Consider the following 18560-nt stretch of genomic DNA (forward strand, 5'->3'; position numbering starts at 1 on the left):
TATCTCTTATTTGCATTGTTTTAGCAAATTTGAAAATTTGCTCAGCTATTATTTCTTCAAGTATTTTTCTGTTCTCCTTTCTCTCACCTTTCTCTTTCTTTTTAGAACTCTAATTATAAGTATACTAGAGGCCCAGTGCACAAAAATTTGTGCACTCGGGGGGGAGGAGGGGTCCCCTCAGCCCGGCCTGTGCCCTCTTGCAGTCTGGGACCCCTCGGGAGATAACGACCTGCTGGCTTAGGCCTGCTCCCAGGTGGCAGAGGGCAGGCCCAATCCCTAGGTGCAGCCCCTGGTCGGGCTCAGAGCAGGGCTGATTGGGGAGTTGGGGTGCCGCCCCCTGTCATGCACAGAGCAGGGCAGATTGGGAGGTTGTGATGCTACCCTCAGTCACACTCAGGGTAGGGCCGATTGGGGGGTTGGGGCACCGCCCCCTGTCACACTCAAGGCAGGGTCGATGGGGAGGTTGCAGCGCCACCCCCTGTCACGCACAGAGCAGGGCCAATCAGGGGGTTGGGGCGCTGCCCCCTGTCACTCACAGAGCAGGGCCCATCAGGGCGGTTGGGGCTCTGTACCCTGTCACGCACAGAGCAGGGCCCATCAGCGGGGTTGGGGCTCCGTACCCTGTCACGCACAGAGCAGGGCCCATCAGGGGGTTGGGGCGCCTTCCCCTGTCATGAACAGAGCAGGGCGGATAGGGAGGTTGTGGCCCTGCCCCATGTCACACACAGAGCCGCAGGGCGATCAGGGGGTTGGGGAGCTCCCCACTATCAGGCACAGAGCAGGGCCGATCAGGGGGTTGGGGCGCCTTCCCCTGTCATGAACAGAGCAGGGCGGATAGGGAGGTTGTGGCCCCGCCCCATGTCACACACAGAGCCGCAGGGCGATCAGGGGGTTTGGGCGCTGCCCCCTGTCACACTGATCCCGGTGCCGGGAGGCCTCTCGGCTCCACTGATTCCGGTGCTGGGAGGCCTCGCGGCTCCACTGGTCCCGGTGCTGGGAGGCATATTACCCTTTTACTATATTGGATAGAGGCCTGGTGCATGGGTGGGGGCTGGCTGGTTTGCCCTGAAGGGTGTCCTGGATCAGGGTGGGGGTCCCCGCTGGGTTACCTGGCCAGCCTGGGTGAGGGGCTGATGGCTGTTTGCAGCTGATCACACACCCTTCAGGGTGGGGGTCCCCACTGGGGTCCCTGGCCAGTCTGGGTGAGGGGCTGAGGGCTGTTTTCAGGCTGGCAGGTGACTGAAGCTCCCCACTGCTCCTTTTTTTCTTTTTTTGTTTTTATTCTGGGCCAGCTTTAGCTCTGGCTCCAGCTCTGAGGCCTCTGCTGCTGAAAGCAGGTATCTGGTTTGTTTGGGTTCTATAACCGAAACATTGTATCAACTCCAGCTCTGATATCCTGGCTGGCTGAAAGCAGGTTTCTGGGGTTTTGTTTAGCTTCTATATTTGTAACAATGTTTCAAACTGCAAGCTCAGAGGCCGGCAAGGCAGGCGTGGAACGTTGGTTTCCTCAGTCACTGAAGCAAGCAAGCCTCATGTTAGCTTCAAGCTGCCTGGCTGCTGGCCACCATCTTGGCTGGCAGTTAATTTGCATATCGCCCTGATTAGCCAATGGGAAGGGTAGCAGATCTATGGCTAATTACCATGTTTCTCTTTTATTAGATAGGATTGACTGTTTGCTATTGTACTATAAATTGATGATGCTTCGTTAATTTTTTTCAGTCTAGCCTAGCTGGTGTGGCTCAGTGGTTGAGTGTTGACCTATGAACCCGGAGGTCATGGTTTGGTTCATGGACAGGGCATATGCTTAGGTTGTGAGCTTGATCCCCAGTAGAGGGCTTGCAGGAGGCAGCCAATCAATGATTCTCTCTCATCATTGATGTTTCTTGCTCTCTCTCTCCCTTCCTCTCTGAAATCAATTAACAAAAATTAAAATTTTTTTAATTTCAGTGTGTTTTTTTCTCTGATTCATTTTAAATAGTTTTTTTTAAATCCTCACCTGAGGATATGTCTACTGATTTTTAGAGAGAGAGGAAGGAGGGAAGAGAGAGAGAGAGAGGAAGAGAGAGAGAGAAAAACATTGATCGGTTTCCCCTGCATGGGCCCTGACCAGGGATCAAACCCACAACCTGGGTATGTGCCCTGATTGGGAATTAAACCTGCAACCTTTTGGTGTATGGAACAATGCTCCAACCAACTGAGCCACTCGGCCAGGGCATTTTAGATAGTTTTTATTGTTCTATCTGCAAGTCAATGCTCTTTTCTTTTGCAGTGTCTAATCTGTTATTAATTAACTAGAGGCCAGGTGCACGAATTCGTGCACAGGGTGGGGGGTGTGTGTGTCCCTCAGCCCAGCCTCCACCTTCTCACAATCCGTGACCCCTCGGGTAGGGTCCCTAGGCCTGGCTGGAGATCAGGGCCTATTGGGGCTTTCCTTCCCCTGGCTGCTGGCAGCTGGTCCTGCCCCTGCCACTGCCACTGTTTGCAATCCATGCTGCGCTGCCCCCCTCCCCCCAGCTTTCCCCCCTCCGTCACTGGTCACCTCCCTCTGCAGGTGACAGGTGTGGGGTGCGATTGCTTGGCTGGCCTGGGCCTCCCTCTGCGGGGCGATTGCTGGCCAGCCCTGCACACCCACCACAGCATTGCTGGCCAGTGGCTTGGGCCTCCCTCTGTGGGGCTATTGATTGCGGAAGGGGGGGGTCCTAGATTGATCACTCTGTAGACGGAGGCCCCGCCCACCCACCACAGCGCTGCCATGGACCTCCCTCTGTAGTTGCTGGCCAGGTGGCCTGGACCTCCCTCTGCAGGGTGATCGTGGGGCATCGCACCAATCGCATCGCACCCACCTTGGCTGGTCTGGCGCCAGTGCGTGTCATAGCGTGGTTGTCCAGACAGTCATTCTGCTGTTCGGTCATTCAGTTGATTTGCATATTATGCTTTTATTATTATAGATTCCGTCTAGTGTATTTTTCATTTCAGATATATTCTTCATCTTTATAAGTTCCATTTGAATTTTTATATCTTTCATTTCTCTCATCATGTTTATGTTTTCCTCTTCATTCTTGTGTATGTGGACCATACTTATAAAAGCTACTTTTCATTCTTTTTTTTTCTCACCTGAGGATTTTTCCCATTCATTGCTTTTATTTTAGAGAGAGTGGAAGGGAGAGAGGGAGGGGGGAGAGAGAGAGAAACATTGATGCGAGAGAGAGATACAGGTTGCCTCTTGCACGAGCCCTGACCAGGGCTGGAGATCAAACCTGCAACCCAGGTACTTGCCCTGCCTGAGAATTGAACCTGTAACCCTGTGGTGCTCTGGCTAATCACTGAGCACACCAGCCAGGGCTGTTTTTCATTCTTGTTTACTAGTTTTATCATCTCTGTCATTTTGGGGTTTATTTTGTTGACTGATTTTCTTTCTGGTTATGAGTCATATTTTTATGCTTCTTTAAATACCCGCTAATAAAAAAGTATGTTTTTATTGATTTCAGAGAGAGGATGGGAGAGAGAGAGAGAGGTATAGAAACATCAATGATGAGAATCATTGATTGGCTGCCTCCTGCACGCCCCCTACTAGGGATGGAGCCCACAATCCGGGCATGTGCTCTGACTGGGGTTGATGCTCAACCACTGAGCCACACAAGCGGGGCAATACCTGCTAACTTTTTATTGGATTCCAGATATTGTGAATTTAATGTTGTTTTATTTCTTTAAATAGTGTTGGACTTATTCTGGCATGCATTTAAATTGCTTAGGATCAGTCTAATACTTCCAAGGCTTGCTTTTAAGCTTTGTTAAGGTGGATCCAGCCTTTAATCTGGACTAATTTATCTTCACTACTGAGGCATCATCTTTTTAAGGACTCTATCCAGTGCCCTATGTGTTATGAGGTCCTGCTACTCTTGCAGGTGAAAATGTGAATTCTTTCTGGCTCTTTATGAGCTCCACTAATTGTTTGGCTTGTTGCTTGCTATTGGTTCTTTTCTCAGTCTTGTGGAGCTTCACGCCACACGTGCACATCAGCAAGAGGTTCAAGGGGACTCTTCTGCAGTTCTCCAGAGCACTCTCTGTGTGCAGTCTCCTCCTCTCCAGTATTGTGCCCTATAAATTCTTGCTCTGTGAACTTGACTTTCTGTTTCCTCAACTTGGTTGGGACCATTTTGATTCTTCCTGCTGTGCTGCTGTGTGGAAGTTGCCTCTAGGCTAGTGATGGCGAACTTTTGAGCTCGGCGTGTCAGCATTTTGAAAAACCCTAACTTAACTCTGGTGCCGTGTCACATATAGAAATTTTTTGATCTTTGCAACCATAGTAAAACAAAGACTTATATTTTTGATATTTATTTTATATATTTAAATTCCATTTAACAAAGAAAAATCAACCAAAAAAATGAGTTCGCATGTCACCTCTGACACGCGTGTCATAGATTCGCCATCACTGCTCTAGGCAGTAAGTTGGGCAGTCATGGGACTCACTCTTGTTTCCTTTCTCTCAGGGAGTACAGATCTGTTCTGCCTATTGTCCATCCTCCGAAGCAGTTGTTTCATGTGTTCTGTCCAGTGTTTTAGCTGTCGAAGGGGGGCAGGTAAATCCAGTCACTATGGCTGTAAGCAGAAGCCCTGCATTCTTGGAAGACTCACTGGAGGAGGGATCCCTAGTCAGACGCCTATAAGATCCCAAAAGCAAGTATGTTTCTTTCCTCATAGTTTTATCTGTGTGTGTGTTTTTTAAAAATCTCTCTGAGTAGGCTGTCTCCCTGAGCACAAAGATGATATGCCATTTTTCTTAGTAGCCCTTGTACCTAGCCCAGTGCCTGTTAGCTCATGTTTATTGACTGAATGAATCAATGGAAAAAAAACATATGCTAGCCATGCTCTGTGGTTACTTAGGAGAAAAGTACCATCCTGGGTTTAAGCTCTGCTCTTGGGAATACAGACTAGACCAGCCGTGGGCAAACTACGGCCCGTGGGCTGGATCCGGCCCGTTTGAAATGAATAAAACTAAAAAAAAAAAAAGACCGTACCCTTTTATGTTATGATGTTTACTTTGAATTTATATTAGTTCACACAAACACTCCATCCATGCTTTTGTTCCGGCCCTCCGGTCCAGTTTAAGAACCCATTGTGGCCCTCGAGTCAAAAAGTTTGCCCACCCCTGGACTAGACTCTTTGTGCTCTATGGAGCTCACCCTACATCTGCAGCATTGGGTTTTGTTGATTCTGCTTGGGACACTTTCAAATCTGAATTTATTCAGAGGAGGGTGACTAGGATGGTGTAAACTACACTACATGTGACTTGGATGAAGGATTTGGGAATATTCATTTTGTCTGGAAATTATTTTTATGGAGTGTTATAGAAAGTGGGGGCACAATAATGGTTTCCTAACCCATGCAGGGCTGGTGTGGAAGAGGAGGAATTAAACATATCCTCTGGCTTCAGAAGGCCAAACCTGGGTCCCATGGGTAGGGGATTCCAGAAGATGAGAGATTAAAAAATTTTTTTTTTGATTTCAGAGAGGAAGGGAGGAGGAGGAGAGAGCGATAGAAACATTGATGAGAGAGGCACATCAATTAGCTGCCTGCTGCACACCCCCTACTGGAGATTGAGCCTAAAACCTGGGCATGTGCCCTGACTGGGAATCTAACCTGGGACCTCTTGGTCCATGGGATGATGCTCAATCCACTGAGCTATACCAGCCGGGCCCAGAAGATGAGATTTGAATGTAGTTCCAGGAAGAACTTTCTTACAGGTAGAGCCTTAGGAAGTAGCAAGCTCTCAGCACTGATATTTATTGATCAGGGATTTTGTGTTTGGCATTGTAAGGTTACATATGTTGCATGAAATAATCTCTAAGATACCCTTCACCTTAATGATTCTAAATTTTACTCATCCCTTTGAACCCAATGATTCATCCCCCCTTTACAATTCTGCATCCCCAACCTATACACACACATTCAGAAAACACACCTGGAATATGCTCCTGACTATTGTTTTGTGCCCTGATAGGGGATTGAACTTGCAACCTTGGCGTATCAGGACGACACTCTAATCAACTAAACTACCTGTCCAGGGTGAGATTGATTCTTAAGACAAATCTTGAGCGAGAGGGGAAGAATGTGGGAATAGATTGTTGATGGGTCTTGGGTAGGGTAATACTACTGGTACTAGACCAAATCAGCTGGAAATTATTTAATTTATTAACTGCCAGGTGCTATATGTCCTCACTATCTTCTAAGAGGCCATAGTCTAGTAGGCAAAATCTGCGCCCACCCCAAAGAAAAAGAGTTTTATCTGGAATGTAAGAAAATGGAATAGAGTATTTGAATGTAATTATTTTCACCTCCATCCCTTTTTTGCAGTGGAGAGTGTGAATATGTATTCTTTTTTTTTTTTTAAAATGTGTGCTCTTTGGTTTTTATTTCGGTAGAATTTGGCATTGTGGAAGGAAGAGCAAGTTTTTTGTTGTTTGTTTTTTTGTTGTTCTTAATCCTCACCCAAGGATATTTTTTTCATTGATTTATAGAGGGAGGGCGGGAAAGAGAGAGATACATTAATTAGCTGCTTCCAGCACATGCCTGGACCTGGGTGGAACAATCTGCATTATTTTGGCCTAAATCTTGAAATGTATTCACTAAAGGTTTCCTGAAGTTGTTCTCCCAGCCCCGGGGCTTTCTTCACCAATGCCTTAGCATCTGCCTTACAATACACTTGCCCTTGATGTGAAGATAATGAAAATATATGATTTTGTCAGTATTATCTGTGGTAGCTGTTGTCTGCATGTTGTTTTAGGTCAACTAATACTTTATTCAGGATTTTCATATAATATTGGTGATCTTTCTAATTTCTGTGTGGTTATCAGTATGGGATTTACTCATTTATGCTTTTGCATGACATTTATTGAGCACCTAATGTGTGCATGCAGGTCCTGGCAGCAGGGATTCAGTGGGAATAGCACCAGATGTGCCCCACCATTGGAAGACCTAAAACCTGACTCAGCTAGCTCCTCAAGGCATGGACTGTGTCTGTGTAGATTCCTACCTGTGATATCCTCTTAACACTTAGGGCCCCTGTCCTGGGACTGAAAGCTGGCCTGGGGATGATGTTGGAGAAATAGATTTGGGGTCTTTTATTTCTGTAGGGCTCCCCATTATGAAAGCACCAAGGCGTATTCTAAGACATAACTTTCTTGTCCTTTCCTCCTGACAATGACTTTGAGAAGTGGCTGGAATGAGGATTGTTTTTTTCAGAGGCAGCCACAGAGCTGAAAAGGACTGACAGTTTCTGAGTGGGTCTTAGGACTTGTGTTTCCGATTCTAGCCTCAGCTTGGTTCACTCTAAGTGTCCTGAGACTCATTCATTTCACAAATATTTTGGGCTCTTCTGGGCCAGGTACTGTTCAGGGTCTGGGGATGCGGAAATGAAGAAAAAGTCCTGTCTTCCAGAGCTTATATTTTTGTAGGGGAGGCAGGCAATAAATACATAATTACAATTTATAGTATATCAGATGGTGACAGATACTGTAGAGAAAAGTGAAACAGGGAAGGGGGCTGGAGAATGGGATAGGGGGTCTAGGATTATGGTTTAAACAGGGTAGGCCTTACTGAGAGGTGTTATTTCAGTAGAGGTGGAAGAAGAGGTGAAGCAAGTCCTATAGATATCTGCAGGAGGTGTATCCCAGGGAAGAGGGAACAGGATGTGCAAAGGCTCTGAGGTCCCGAGTGTGTAGACCTGCCCAGTACAGCTGGAGTGAAGTGAGCAAAGGGAAGATCTTGGGATTTGAATCAAATAGGGCCTTGAAGGTCATTTTGAGGGCTTTGACTTTTATGGTGGGACCCTGTGGAGGGATTTGACCAAGGAGAAGCAGACCTGCCTTAAATTTTTTTTCTTAAAAAAAAAAAAGTGTGTGTGTATGTGTGTTTATATAAGACCCGAAGCATGGAGACATGGAACAGACTGACATACCTTGATGTGGGGTTGGGGGAATGAGGAGAGAAACCAAAGAACTTATATAATTATATGCATAGCCCATGGACACGGGCAAAAGGGTAGTGAAGGAGGTAGGGACTGGGAGGAGAGGGATAAAGGGGGGGGAATGGGAGATATTTATAATACTATCAACAATAAAAATATATTAAAAAGTAAAAAAATATATTTAAATTTTATTTATTGATTTTAGAGAGAGAGGAAGAAAGGGAGGGAGGAAGGGACCAAGGGGGAGAGAAAGAGAGAGAGAGAAAGAGAGAGAGAGAGAGAGAGAGAGGGAGAGAGAGAGAGAGAGAGAGAGAGAGAAACATTCATTTATTCCACTTATTTATGCATTCATTGGTTGCTTCTTGTATGTGCCCTGATTGGAGATGGAAGCCACAATCTTGGTGTATGGTCACAACGCTCTAACCGGCTGATCTACTGGCCAGGGCGACCTACCTTACATTTCAAAAGGATCACTGTGGCCTCTGTATAGAGAATTGACTGAGAGTAGGTAGCAGCAACAGCAACAATAGTAACTTATCTATCGGGTGCTTATTGTGTGCATGCAGGCCCAGTGCAAACCCCTCATGTGCATGTCCTATTCCCGACAACTTTATCCATCTCACTTAGGAGGAAGCAGAGACTCGGCTCGAAGAGATGGCTGTCAGCTTAGGTCAGTCTGATTCAAAGTTTGTGCTCTCAACTATCGTCCAGTTTTCAGGGGCAAAGGGAGAGATTGTTTAGGTGGCATTGAGCAAATGTCCGGTGTGATAGTCAGGCTGACCCTGTTCCTGTTCTTTGGCTGCTCATAGGTGTTCAAGCTGGCCACCCAGCGGAGGGGTGAGGGACAGGCTTTCTCCTCTAACTCTCTGGCTTGGTGGAGGGGGAAGCAAATTGCTTCCAGATGGGGGAAGGCTGCTTGGGGAGTGAAATTTGTGCCCTGCCTCCAGACAGCAGTCTCTCTGGGCCTGCGAGGACCCTGTGTCTGTTTGGCATGTTAGACAAGCCCTGTTAGTTAGAGACCTGGATTTTGTACTCTCAACTGGGCCCAGCACTCCAAGGCAGGCAGCAGGAGACCCCTACAGATGGTCTTCCCTCCCTAGAGACAGAACCTCTCTGTCTTTCTGAGTGAAGTCTGGGCCAAAATGCTCTGTATTTTATCTACCCCTTTTCTTCCAAGTAGCTCAGATCATTTTCAGAATGTCACTTCTATAATCCTCATATTTATCGCTCCCTAAGGAAGTAAGGAGGATTTTCCCTTGTTTAAAAAAAAAAATCCTGCAGGGTGGAGATTTGGGGTCAGAGAGTGAGGCTGGGCTAGAGTGGGGGAGGAACCCAGAAGCCCAGGCCTGGATGCAGCTCACCCTGAGTGGGGAGAGAGGGAAGAGGTGACTGAGGTGAGACACCGGGCATGTGCTGTGATGTCTGGATGTGGGAGGTGACGGGGTGGTGGTACTCTGCCCTTATTAGGAACTGTCTCAAGTTGCTAATGTGGCCTTGGTGTCCCAGGGCCTTCTCTCTGTGTACTTCCATACACACATACATATTTCATGTTCATGTGATCTCTCATGTTCTCACACATACTTGCTCATATACACACTCACGTGTACCTTTATCCTTACACATGCACACGAAATACATACTCACTCTTGCACACATACTCACATGCTTGTTCATACTCCTGTTCTCACACATGCTTGCTCACGTATTCACTCATTTGCCTCTATCTTCACCCTCATACACGCACATTCACCAATAGCATGCAGCAAGTGGGTTTTCTCACATGCTGTTTATATTCATGTTCTCACACATTTGTATGTTTGCTCACGTGCTTGCTCAGTTCACCCATGCACACACCCTCCTACAACTACAGTGTGGTGTCTGGGGTGATGTGTCAGAGATATACACTCCCAGCTGGGAGTTGACTTGACATGAGATTTTGTCACAGCAGTGCAGTCCCCACAACACCAGCCTTTAAGCTACCCCACCCATCCCTCAGCTTACCACTTGTATAATAAAGAGTGAGCACTGGAGAGACTAACAACATACAGATTCAAGTTCTGAGAGCCTCAGACTGGGAGGAGTTGTATTTATGAAATGTGAAGTGTCTGTAAAATCATCGAAGAAGGGACCTGGAGGTGGGAAGCAAGGACCTGCATTGCACCAGCCTAGGCCATGGTTCTGGGAGCTGGAGCTGAGTGCACTGCCTGACCTTGAACATATACTATCAGCAGAGCCAGACCTTGGCATGGCCCTGGGGAAGAGAGCACATTGTTCAGCAGTGTGTGAAAGGACCGTTTTGGGAAGGAAAGGCTCCTTTTTGGCTGCTCAGATCCCAGCGGTTACCAGCAGCAGAAACCAAGCAAAAAGGCCCCGACTTTGTTTCTTTTTCTTTTCTTTTTTTTTTTTTTAAATATTTCTTTCTTTCTTTCTTTCTTTCTTTCTTTCTTTCTTTCTTTCTTTCTTTCTTTCTCTCTTTCTTTCTCTCTTTCTCTTCTTTCTTCTTTCTTTCTTTCTTTCTTTCTTTCTTTCTTTCTCTCTTTCTCTCTTTCTCTCTCTTTCTCTTTCTTTCTTTCTTTCTTTCTTTCTTTCTTTCTTCTTTCTTTCTTTCTTTCTTTCTCTCTTTCTTTCTTTCTTTCTTTCTTCATATGTCTTCTTTTTCCCCAATTGACACGCCCCCCCCCCAACCCGCCAGCCATTCCCACCCCGGGCAAGCCCCCACCGCCCCAATATGTTTTTATTATTTTTTTAGAGAGAGAGGAAAGGAGAGGGAGATAGAAACATCTATTGGCTGCCTCCTGCACGCCCCCTACTGGGGATTGAATTTGCAACCTGGGCATGTGCCCTGACCGGAATTGAACCGATGATCTCTTAGTTTATGGGTCAGCTCTCAACCACTGAGCCACACTAGTCAGGGCTGACTTTGTTTCTATTTCAGAAACCTCACTGCTGCTGCTGAAGCCACCACTACAGAGCACAGAGATCGTCAGGGGGCTGTGGGACTCCAATTAGGCTTGAGCTGCCAGCTGCCTCCTTCCAGGAGTGGGGAAAGGAGGCGCCAAGGGGCGGGAGGCGATATCTAGAAAGCTGCCTCCGTAAATTTGAGTTAGAGTGGTGGAGAGGCCAGACTGTTATTCATTCTTGGCTGTTTCTTCTTACCTTGACATTCAGCAAGTGAATATCTGCATGGAAACCTGTGGTCAACCAGACAGGGCTGTAAGGGGTAGGAGGTAGCCAGGAGACCTGGTTGTATTCCCAGGCATTTAGCTGACAAGCCTTCATTCCCCATCTCAGCCTAGGATCTTTATGAGCTTAAAGGTCTGGCTTTCACAAGTGAGGGGAAGAGAGAAAGTCCAAATACAGAGAATTTCTCTGCCCCAGCCTGGCCTCCAGGTCCCAGGTGCCCTTCATCTGGGGCCTCTGCATGCTTGTTATTAGGTCTGGTTTCACCTTTCTGATTAGGGCACTGGCCTTATGGTGTGCTGTGTCCTGTGGGGCTGCCAGACTGCTCCAGGGACCCTTAGGTCACATCCAGAGCCAGCCTTTGCCTCCTTGTCTTCATTCTTCATGCTCAGATTGGTTGTATTTTATAGATTTGTATATCACCTTGTTGTGGAGCGATGTTTAAAACCAACCCAAATACTTGGTAATGCCACTGATGCCACTTGGGCATGGATTTTTTTGTGCCTGGCTTGAGTTTCACCTGTCGGCAAGGATTCTTGTCTAGGTCAGCAGATTGATGGATTGTGACGGCTCCCCAAGTCTTTGCAGATAATCCCGCTTCCTAGAACGTCACTGTGCTGTATATCCTTTAGTTATCCTTGAGGATTCAGTTTAGATGTCACTTCCCTCCACTAAGCACTCCTTGCTGCCCCTTGCTGGGTGGGCGCTCTTCTTAAGTAGCCCCATAGCACCAGTGAGGCTATTGAGAGGAGTGGACAGTTTTGACCCTGGAGTACAGTGGGGGTAGACAGCGAGTAACTGGCATTTACAACACCGTGGGGTACATGCACCAGAGGCAGAGTGTTGTACCACAGAGCGGTGCTCTATAATTGTTGGCCTTGCATATCTGAGAAAGTATTAATTCTTTACCCACACGGTATTGACATTCTGGCTTGCTGTAGGATTCTAGGGTAGGAGTTTATTTTTGTGCAAAGCATTGCTTAATTTTCCTTTAAATTCTAGAGTTATTGTTGAGAAATCTAATGCTATTTCAATTTTAATCCTTTGTAGGTAACATGATTTTTCTATCTGGAGTCTCTAGTGTCCTTTCTAGTGTTCTGAAATTTCTCAGGCGACCTGCCTTAATGTGGGTGTACTTTCATCCAGTGCGCTTTGGAAACTTTTAATCTTGGAACACACATCATTTAGTTCTGGAAAGTTTTCTTGAATTACTTCATGATGATTTGCTTCTGCTATTTTCTTTCTTTCTTTCTTTTTTAAAAATATATTTTATTGATTTTTTTACAGAGAGGAAGGGAGAAGGATAGAGTTAGAAACATTGATGAGAGAGAAACATCGATCAGCTGCCTCCTGCACACTCCCTACTGGGGATGTGCCCACAACCAAGGTACATGCCCTTGACCAGAATCGAACCTGGGACCCTTGAGTCCGCAGGCCGACGCTCTATCCACTGAGCCAAACCGGTTAGGGCTATTTTCTTTCTTTTTTAAAAATATGTTTTTATTGATTTAGAGAGAGAGGAAGAGAGAGGGAGCGAGAGAGAGAAATATTGAGCTGAGTATGTGCCCTGACCAGGAATCGAACTGAACTGGGGACCTTTCAGTGCATGTGATGATGCTCAGCCAACTGAGCCACACTGGCCAGGGCCTATTTTCCTTCTTCTTCCCCCTGCAACTCCTAGAATTTGAATATTGAGTCTCCTGGGTTGGTCCTATAATTTTACTATCTTTCCCCCTACACTCCCCTTCTATTAAGGTTTTCATTTTAGTTAGCATTATCTTTAATTTTTAAGCATTCTTATGTTTTCTAAATATACCTTTTTAAATACAGCATTCTGTTTTGGTTTCATAGATGCAATATTTACCTCTTATTTCTCTGGGGCCATTAATGATAGCTTTATTTTTGGGAAGAAGTGGTGTTCTTCATTTTCTATAAAGTGTATGTGTGTTTTCCCTGTCTTTCCTGTGACAGGCTTTCTCCAGAAATCTAGTGGTCCTGGTAATCTGCTTGCATATGTGTAGGGTATTAAGCTTTGTGTGTGTGTGTGTGTGTGTGGCATTTGTGGGTTCTAGGCCTCACGTAGGGTGACCTGGGTGGCCTGTTTCATTTAGGAACCCAGGAAGTTAGTATTTTGGGTGTTTTCTCTTGAGCTGTGTAAATCCCTTAGAGAAGAATCATCTAATCTTCCTGGATGGTCTGAGACTAAACCTGTGCCCAGGAACCTAAGGAAGACAGGGTTGGAATCTGGGCCTCCTGTACTTCAACTTAACCCCTGTCTTCAATGTGGTGCCCTGAATTTATTTCCCTGTGTGGTTTCCTCAGCCCATAGACCTACTGCTTTGCCCTCTCCAAAGAATAAACCCCTGGGGTAAGGGAGGTACAGCCACCTGCCTGAGGGGGGTGGATGTGGGACTCTTCCTAAAGCAGACTTTAATCCTGCCACTGGCAGCCCCTCCTGCTGCTGCCATTACTCAGCCTTCTGTGGGCTCTGGGACGATAATGCTTTCTTAGGTTTCTTACTTGTCCTTTGACCCTGTAGTCTCTAAAATTCTGTTATTATCTCCTTTTCTGCTCTCTTTGAAATTGTGGGTTATGGTCTTAGCTGGTTTGGCTCAGTGGATAGAGCGTCGGCCTGCAGACCAAAGGCTCCCGAGTTCGATTCTGATCAAGGGCAGTTCAATTCCGGTCAAGGGCACGTACCTCGGTTGCAGGCTCCTACCAGGCCCGAGCATGCAGGAGGCAACCAACCCACGTGTTTCTCTCACACTGATATTTCTCTCTGTCTGTCCCTCTCTCTTCCACTCTCTCTAAAAGTCAATGGAAAAATATCCTCGGGTGAGGATTAAAAATAAAAAGAAAAGAAATTGTGGGTTTATGCTTTAAAAAAGCTCTTTCCTGTGTTAGTGAGGCATAGGGGCAGTAGTGATGATGCACATGTTCTTGCTGAGAGCTTGGGCCAGGATGTAGTTAGTGTATTTAGTTGCCGCTGTTTTTGTTTTTAACAGACAGTGGCAGCTAACAGCAATGGGTGTGCTCCTTCCCAAACTTTGTGGGAAAGGAATGTAGGATCATTTTATTATGTACGTTTGTTGCAGAATCCCAATAATTAGAACTGTGCCAATTATGAATGAGATCCTTATGCTTGCTGGCTGAATGAATGAATGAACAAATGAACTGCAAACAGACTTGGAAACAAAAATGGAAACAGAAGCACAGTTCATTTAGGCTCCTACTCTGTTCTGATATGCAAGCCACTGAATGTAACTCAGAACCTGTTAAATGTAAAACTGTTTAACATAGCTTTTGGCTAGTGGTGGGACACTATTAACCTTTTCCTCATTTGGCTTAATTTTTCTGCCTGTAGTGGGCATGTTTTACTTGTATGACTTTTGAAGAAGAAATAAATGAATAAGAGTAAAAATACATCTAGTTTAGAACAGAAGCATCGTCAACAAAGGCACAATCTACTGATTTCCCAACTCTTCACAGATCACTCTTCCAGCTTAGTTTCTTGCTCCATAAAACAAGTGGTTGGACCGGATACATCTCAGATTTCGTCCAAGTGCCAGTCCTGTGATTCCACTATTGTCCTCTCTTGTTTGTATTACGGGAGTGTAAGTCTCTTGTGGAAAAGAACTGCCCCTCCTCCTTTTTTTTGACCTAGAATGACTTTTGTCTGCTCTGAGTCCTTTTCGTCCTTAAGTACAGAACCCGAGTCTCTGTTGCTTCAGGATCACGCCCCAACTGCTCCAGGGTATGCCAGTCTTCCTCTCTCCAGCCTCCGTTGGCATTTTCAGTTTGCAGGCAGGCAGGCAGAGAGAAGGATCAGGGCCAGTGGTGCTAGTTTGAATTTAAATTCTGCTGCTTAGTCACTGTGTGACCTTGGACAGCTTATCTAGTCTCATCTATCTAGAGGGAACTTGTAATAAAAGTTACCTCATGGGTTTCTATGAAAAATAAATGAACTATATGTTTAACACACGACACAAAAATAGACCCATAACAAATGATCATGGTAATAACAACAATCAGCATTTATGTGCATTTCCTTATTTACTCACAAAGTAGATACTTTTATTATTTTTATTTTGCAAATGAGGAGACTGAGACATAAAGAAATAACTTGCCCAACGTTCCAAATCAAGGAATTTAGGGATTAAGTTTTCTTTAAGAGTTTTGTGTTTGCATTTATTCCACAAACCATTATTTGAGAGCTGACTCTTTCAGATCTCAGTGCTGGAAAAAAAAACAAAGTCTGGTTCTCATAAAGCTTCCATTCTAGTGTAAGCTGGTCAGTGAACAAACAGATACATGTATAATGGGCAGAGTTAAGTGTACGGGAGAAAACTAAGCAAGGTCAGGGCATAGGGAGGGAATGCTGGGGCTTAGGAGGGGTTGGGGAGAGGGGCTGGAGGAGCGGGGAGGAGAGAAGACAAGTGTGTTATTTGTGTGGGGTGGGTAGGGAAATGTTGCATTTGATAGAGACCTCCAGGAATGGAGGGAACAGTCCTTTTGGGAGACCTGGGGAAGTACATTCCGGGCTCTGCGTGAGTGCCATTACATTTGAGTAGCAGAGCTGAGGGCTTGGGCTTGTTTCCTCAACTTCTGGTTTTCTCTTTGAAGTCTGAGATTGCATCTTTTTCTTATTTTATGTCCTGTACGATATTGGGTAAAGAAAGCGATGGGCACTTTGTTAGGTGATTAAGAAACATTTTTCCGCCGAAACTGGTTTGGCTCAGTGGATAGAGCGTCGGCCTGCGGACTGAAAGGTCCCAGGTTCGATTCCGGTCAAGGGCATGTACCTGGGTTGCGGGCATATCCCCAGTAGGAGGTGTGCAGGAGGCAGCTGATTGATGTTTCTCTCTCATCGATGTTTTTGACTCTCTATCTCTCTCCCTTCCTCTCTGTAAAAAATCAATAAAATATATTAAAAAAAACAAAAAAAAACATTTTTCCATTGATTAATTCTCCAACCTCTGGCTGGATTAAGTCTTCCTAGGTCATCTGGCTGAGGGTTTATACACAGTTAGCAATGTCAGGTGGCTGACTCTCAGCCCTTTCTCATAGCCTCCAGTGATTGGACCTGGGGCTGTGAGGCTGGGGGATGGGCGGGGGAGCACAGGCTGCCCTGCACAGCACTGTACTGCTGCTTTGGTGCCTTTTAGTCCTTCACCAGACCACATGCTCTGCCTACCCCACCCCTTCGTTTCTCCAGGGCCTTTGTAAATGTGGCTTCCTCTTGCTCTTTCAGGTGTTAAGAGTCAAGTCCATCAGCCAGGAAGCCTTTTCTGGCCCAGGTCAGTCCCTTGTTCTGAGCTCACACAGGCTGTAGTTCTTTCCTTTAAAACATTTCTCTGCATTCTAATTGGATCTCACCTGTATGGTTGTCTCACTGGGATGTGAACTCCACAAGGAGACCCTGACTGTTATCACTCACCCCTTTCCTTCACCCATGGCTCTAGCTGCATCTAGCACAGGGGTTGGCACATTTTGCTTGGCAGGCTGGATTTGGCCTCTGGACTCCAGTTCTGCGATGTTGAGCATTCTAAATTGTGGCCTAGAGTAGGTTCTTGATAAATATTTGTTGACTGAGTAAGTGACATCTTGGGCCAGAGGTAGTGAGTTTGTGAGCTGCTGTCTTCCCTTGCTTGATTCATAATCTTTATCTCTTATCAGGCTCCCTGTAATCTGTTAAGATAGCCAACTGGTTCTTTTTTTTTTTAATCCTCACCCAAGGATATTTTTCCATTGATTTCAGGAAGATTGGAAGTTGGGAGGAAGGGGAAGAAGGAGAGGGAAAGGGAGAGAGAGAGGGAGAGGGAACGAGAAACACTGATTGGTTGCCTCCTGCACATGCCCCAACCAGGGCTGGGGATTGAACCTGCAACCCATGTATGTGCCCTTGACCGGGAATTGAACCTGTGACCCTTTGGTGTGTGGGTTGACGCTCTAACCAAAGGGAAACACTGGCCAGGGTAGTCAACTAGTTCTTTTTAAATTTTTTATTATTTTAAAAATATTTTTAATGATTTCAGAGAGGAAGGGAGAGGTAGAGAGATATAAAAACATCAACATTGAGAGAGAAACATTGATTGGCTGCCTCCTGCATGCCCTCCACAAGGGATCGGGCCTGCAACCCGGGCATGTGCCCTGACTGGGAATCAAACCATGACCTCCTGGTTCATAGGTCAATGCTCAAGTACTGAGCCACACCAGCCAGGCATCCACTATCCATTTTAGAACATTCATCACCCCTAAAAGAAAGCCCATACCCAAATAGCCATAATTGTCATTCCCCTAGTTTCTCCCTCATCCCTAGCCCTAGACAACCATTAATCTATTTTGCACCTCTATAGATTTTCCTGTTATGGACATCCTATATCAGTGATGGCGAACCTATGACACGCATGTCAGAGGTGACATGCGAACTCATTATTTTAGTTGATTTTTCTTCGTTAAATGGCATTTAAATGTATAAAATAAATATCAGAAATATAAATCTTTGTTTTACTATGGTTGAAAATATCAAAAAATTTCTATATGTGACATGGCACCAAAGTTAAGTTAGGGTTTTTCAAAATGCTGACATGCTGAGCTCAAAAGATTCGCCATCACTGTCCTATATAATAAAAGGGTAATATACAAATTGACCCAATGGCGGAACAACTGGTTGCTATGATGCCCACTGACCACCAGGGGGCAGATGCTCAATGCAGGAGCTGCCCCCTGGTGGTCAGTGCACTCCCATAGGGAGAGCACTGCTCAGCCACAAGCAGGGCTGACAGCCGGCGAGTGCAGTGGTGGTTGTGGGAGCTTCTCCTGCCTCTGTGGGAGCACTAAGGATGTCCAACTGGCAGCTGGAGAGCGTGCCTAAGCCATCAGTAGGACATCCCCCAAGGGCTCCCAGACTGCTAAAGGGCATAGGCCAGGCTGAGGACTCCCCCCCACCCCCCTACCCCCCCAGTGTACGAATGTCATGCACCAGGCCTCTAGTTTTTATATAAATGAAATCATACAATATGTGGTCTTTTGTTATTGGCTTCTTCCACGACCAAGGCATTTGCCACCGTGTGCAGTGCAGTGGGTCAGTATGCAGGCCCTGGGGCACAGCCCAGCTTCTTAGACCAGCTCTGTTGGTTTGCCTTGCAATATACTGATCCTTTCTAAGCCTCAATTTCCTCGTGGGTAAAAGGGCAGAGCCTGAAACAGGGAGCCTGCTCCCCTGTTCACATGACAACCCAGAAGTATTTGACAACAGCTACTCTTCGTCTCGTCACTGTTTCTACCAGCTGTCTCCCAGATCACTTCATTTCTAGACCCAACCACCCTGTTGCCGCCTTTGGACGCACTCCAGCTTGTTTGTTGTTCCCTAGACACGGCCTGAGCCTTCCTTGTTGGAGATATACACAGAGGG

The 18560-nt window shown here is 46.1% G+C and overlaps 1 protein-coding gene across 8 annotated transcripts in view; it reads left to right on the forward strand.

Annotated features, from left to right (window-relative positions):
• The window catches only part of TSPAN9 (tetraspanin 9), a 208229-nt gene that overhangs the window by 15646 nt on the left and 174023 nt on the right, over positions 1-18560 (forward strand). Inside the window, exons 3-4 of one of the 8 annotated variants that reach the window (XM_036298111.1) lie at positions 4491-4681; positions 6002-6066. The exons of 6 other annotated variants lie outside the window; for them this stretch is intronic. The gene's annotated coding sequence lies outside the window, so the exon portion shown is untranslated. The remainder of the gene's footprint in view (positions 1-4490; positions 4682-6001; positions 6067-18560) is intronic. One more of the 8 variants, XM_036298113.1, reaches the window with a different exon arrangement.

The sequence above is a fragment of the Myotis myotis genome, unplaced genomic scaffold (assembly GCF_014108235.1).
Source record: "Myotis myotis isolate mMyoMyo1 unplaced genomic scaffold, mMyoMyo1.p scaffold_m19_p_3, whole genome shotgun sequence".
NCBI lineage: Eukaryota > Metazoa > Chordata > Mammalia > Chiroptera > Vespertilionidae > Myotis > Myotis myotis.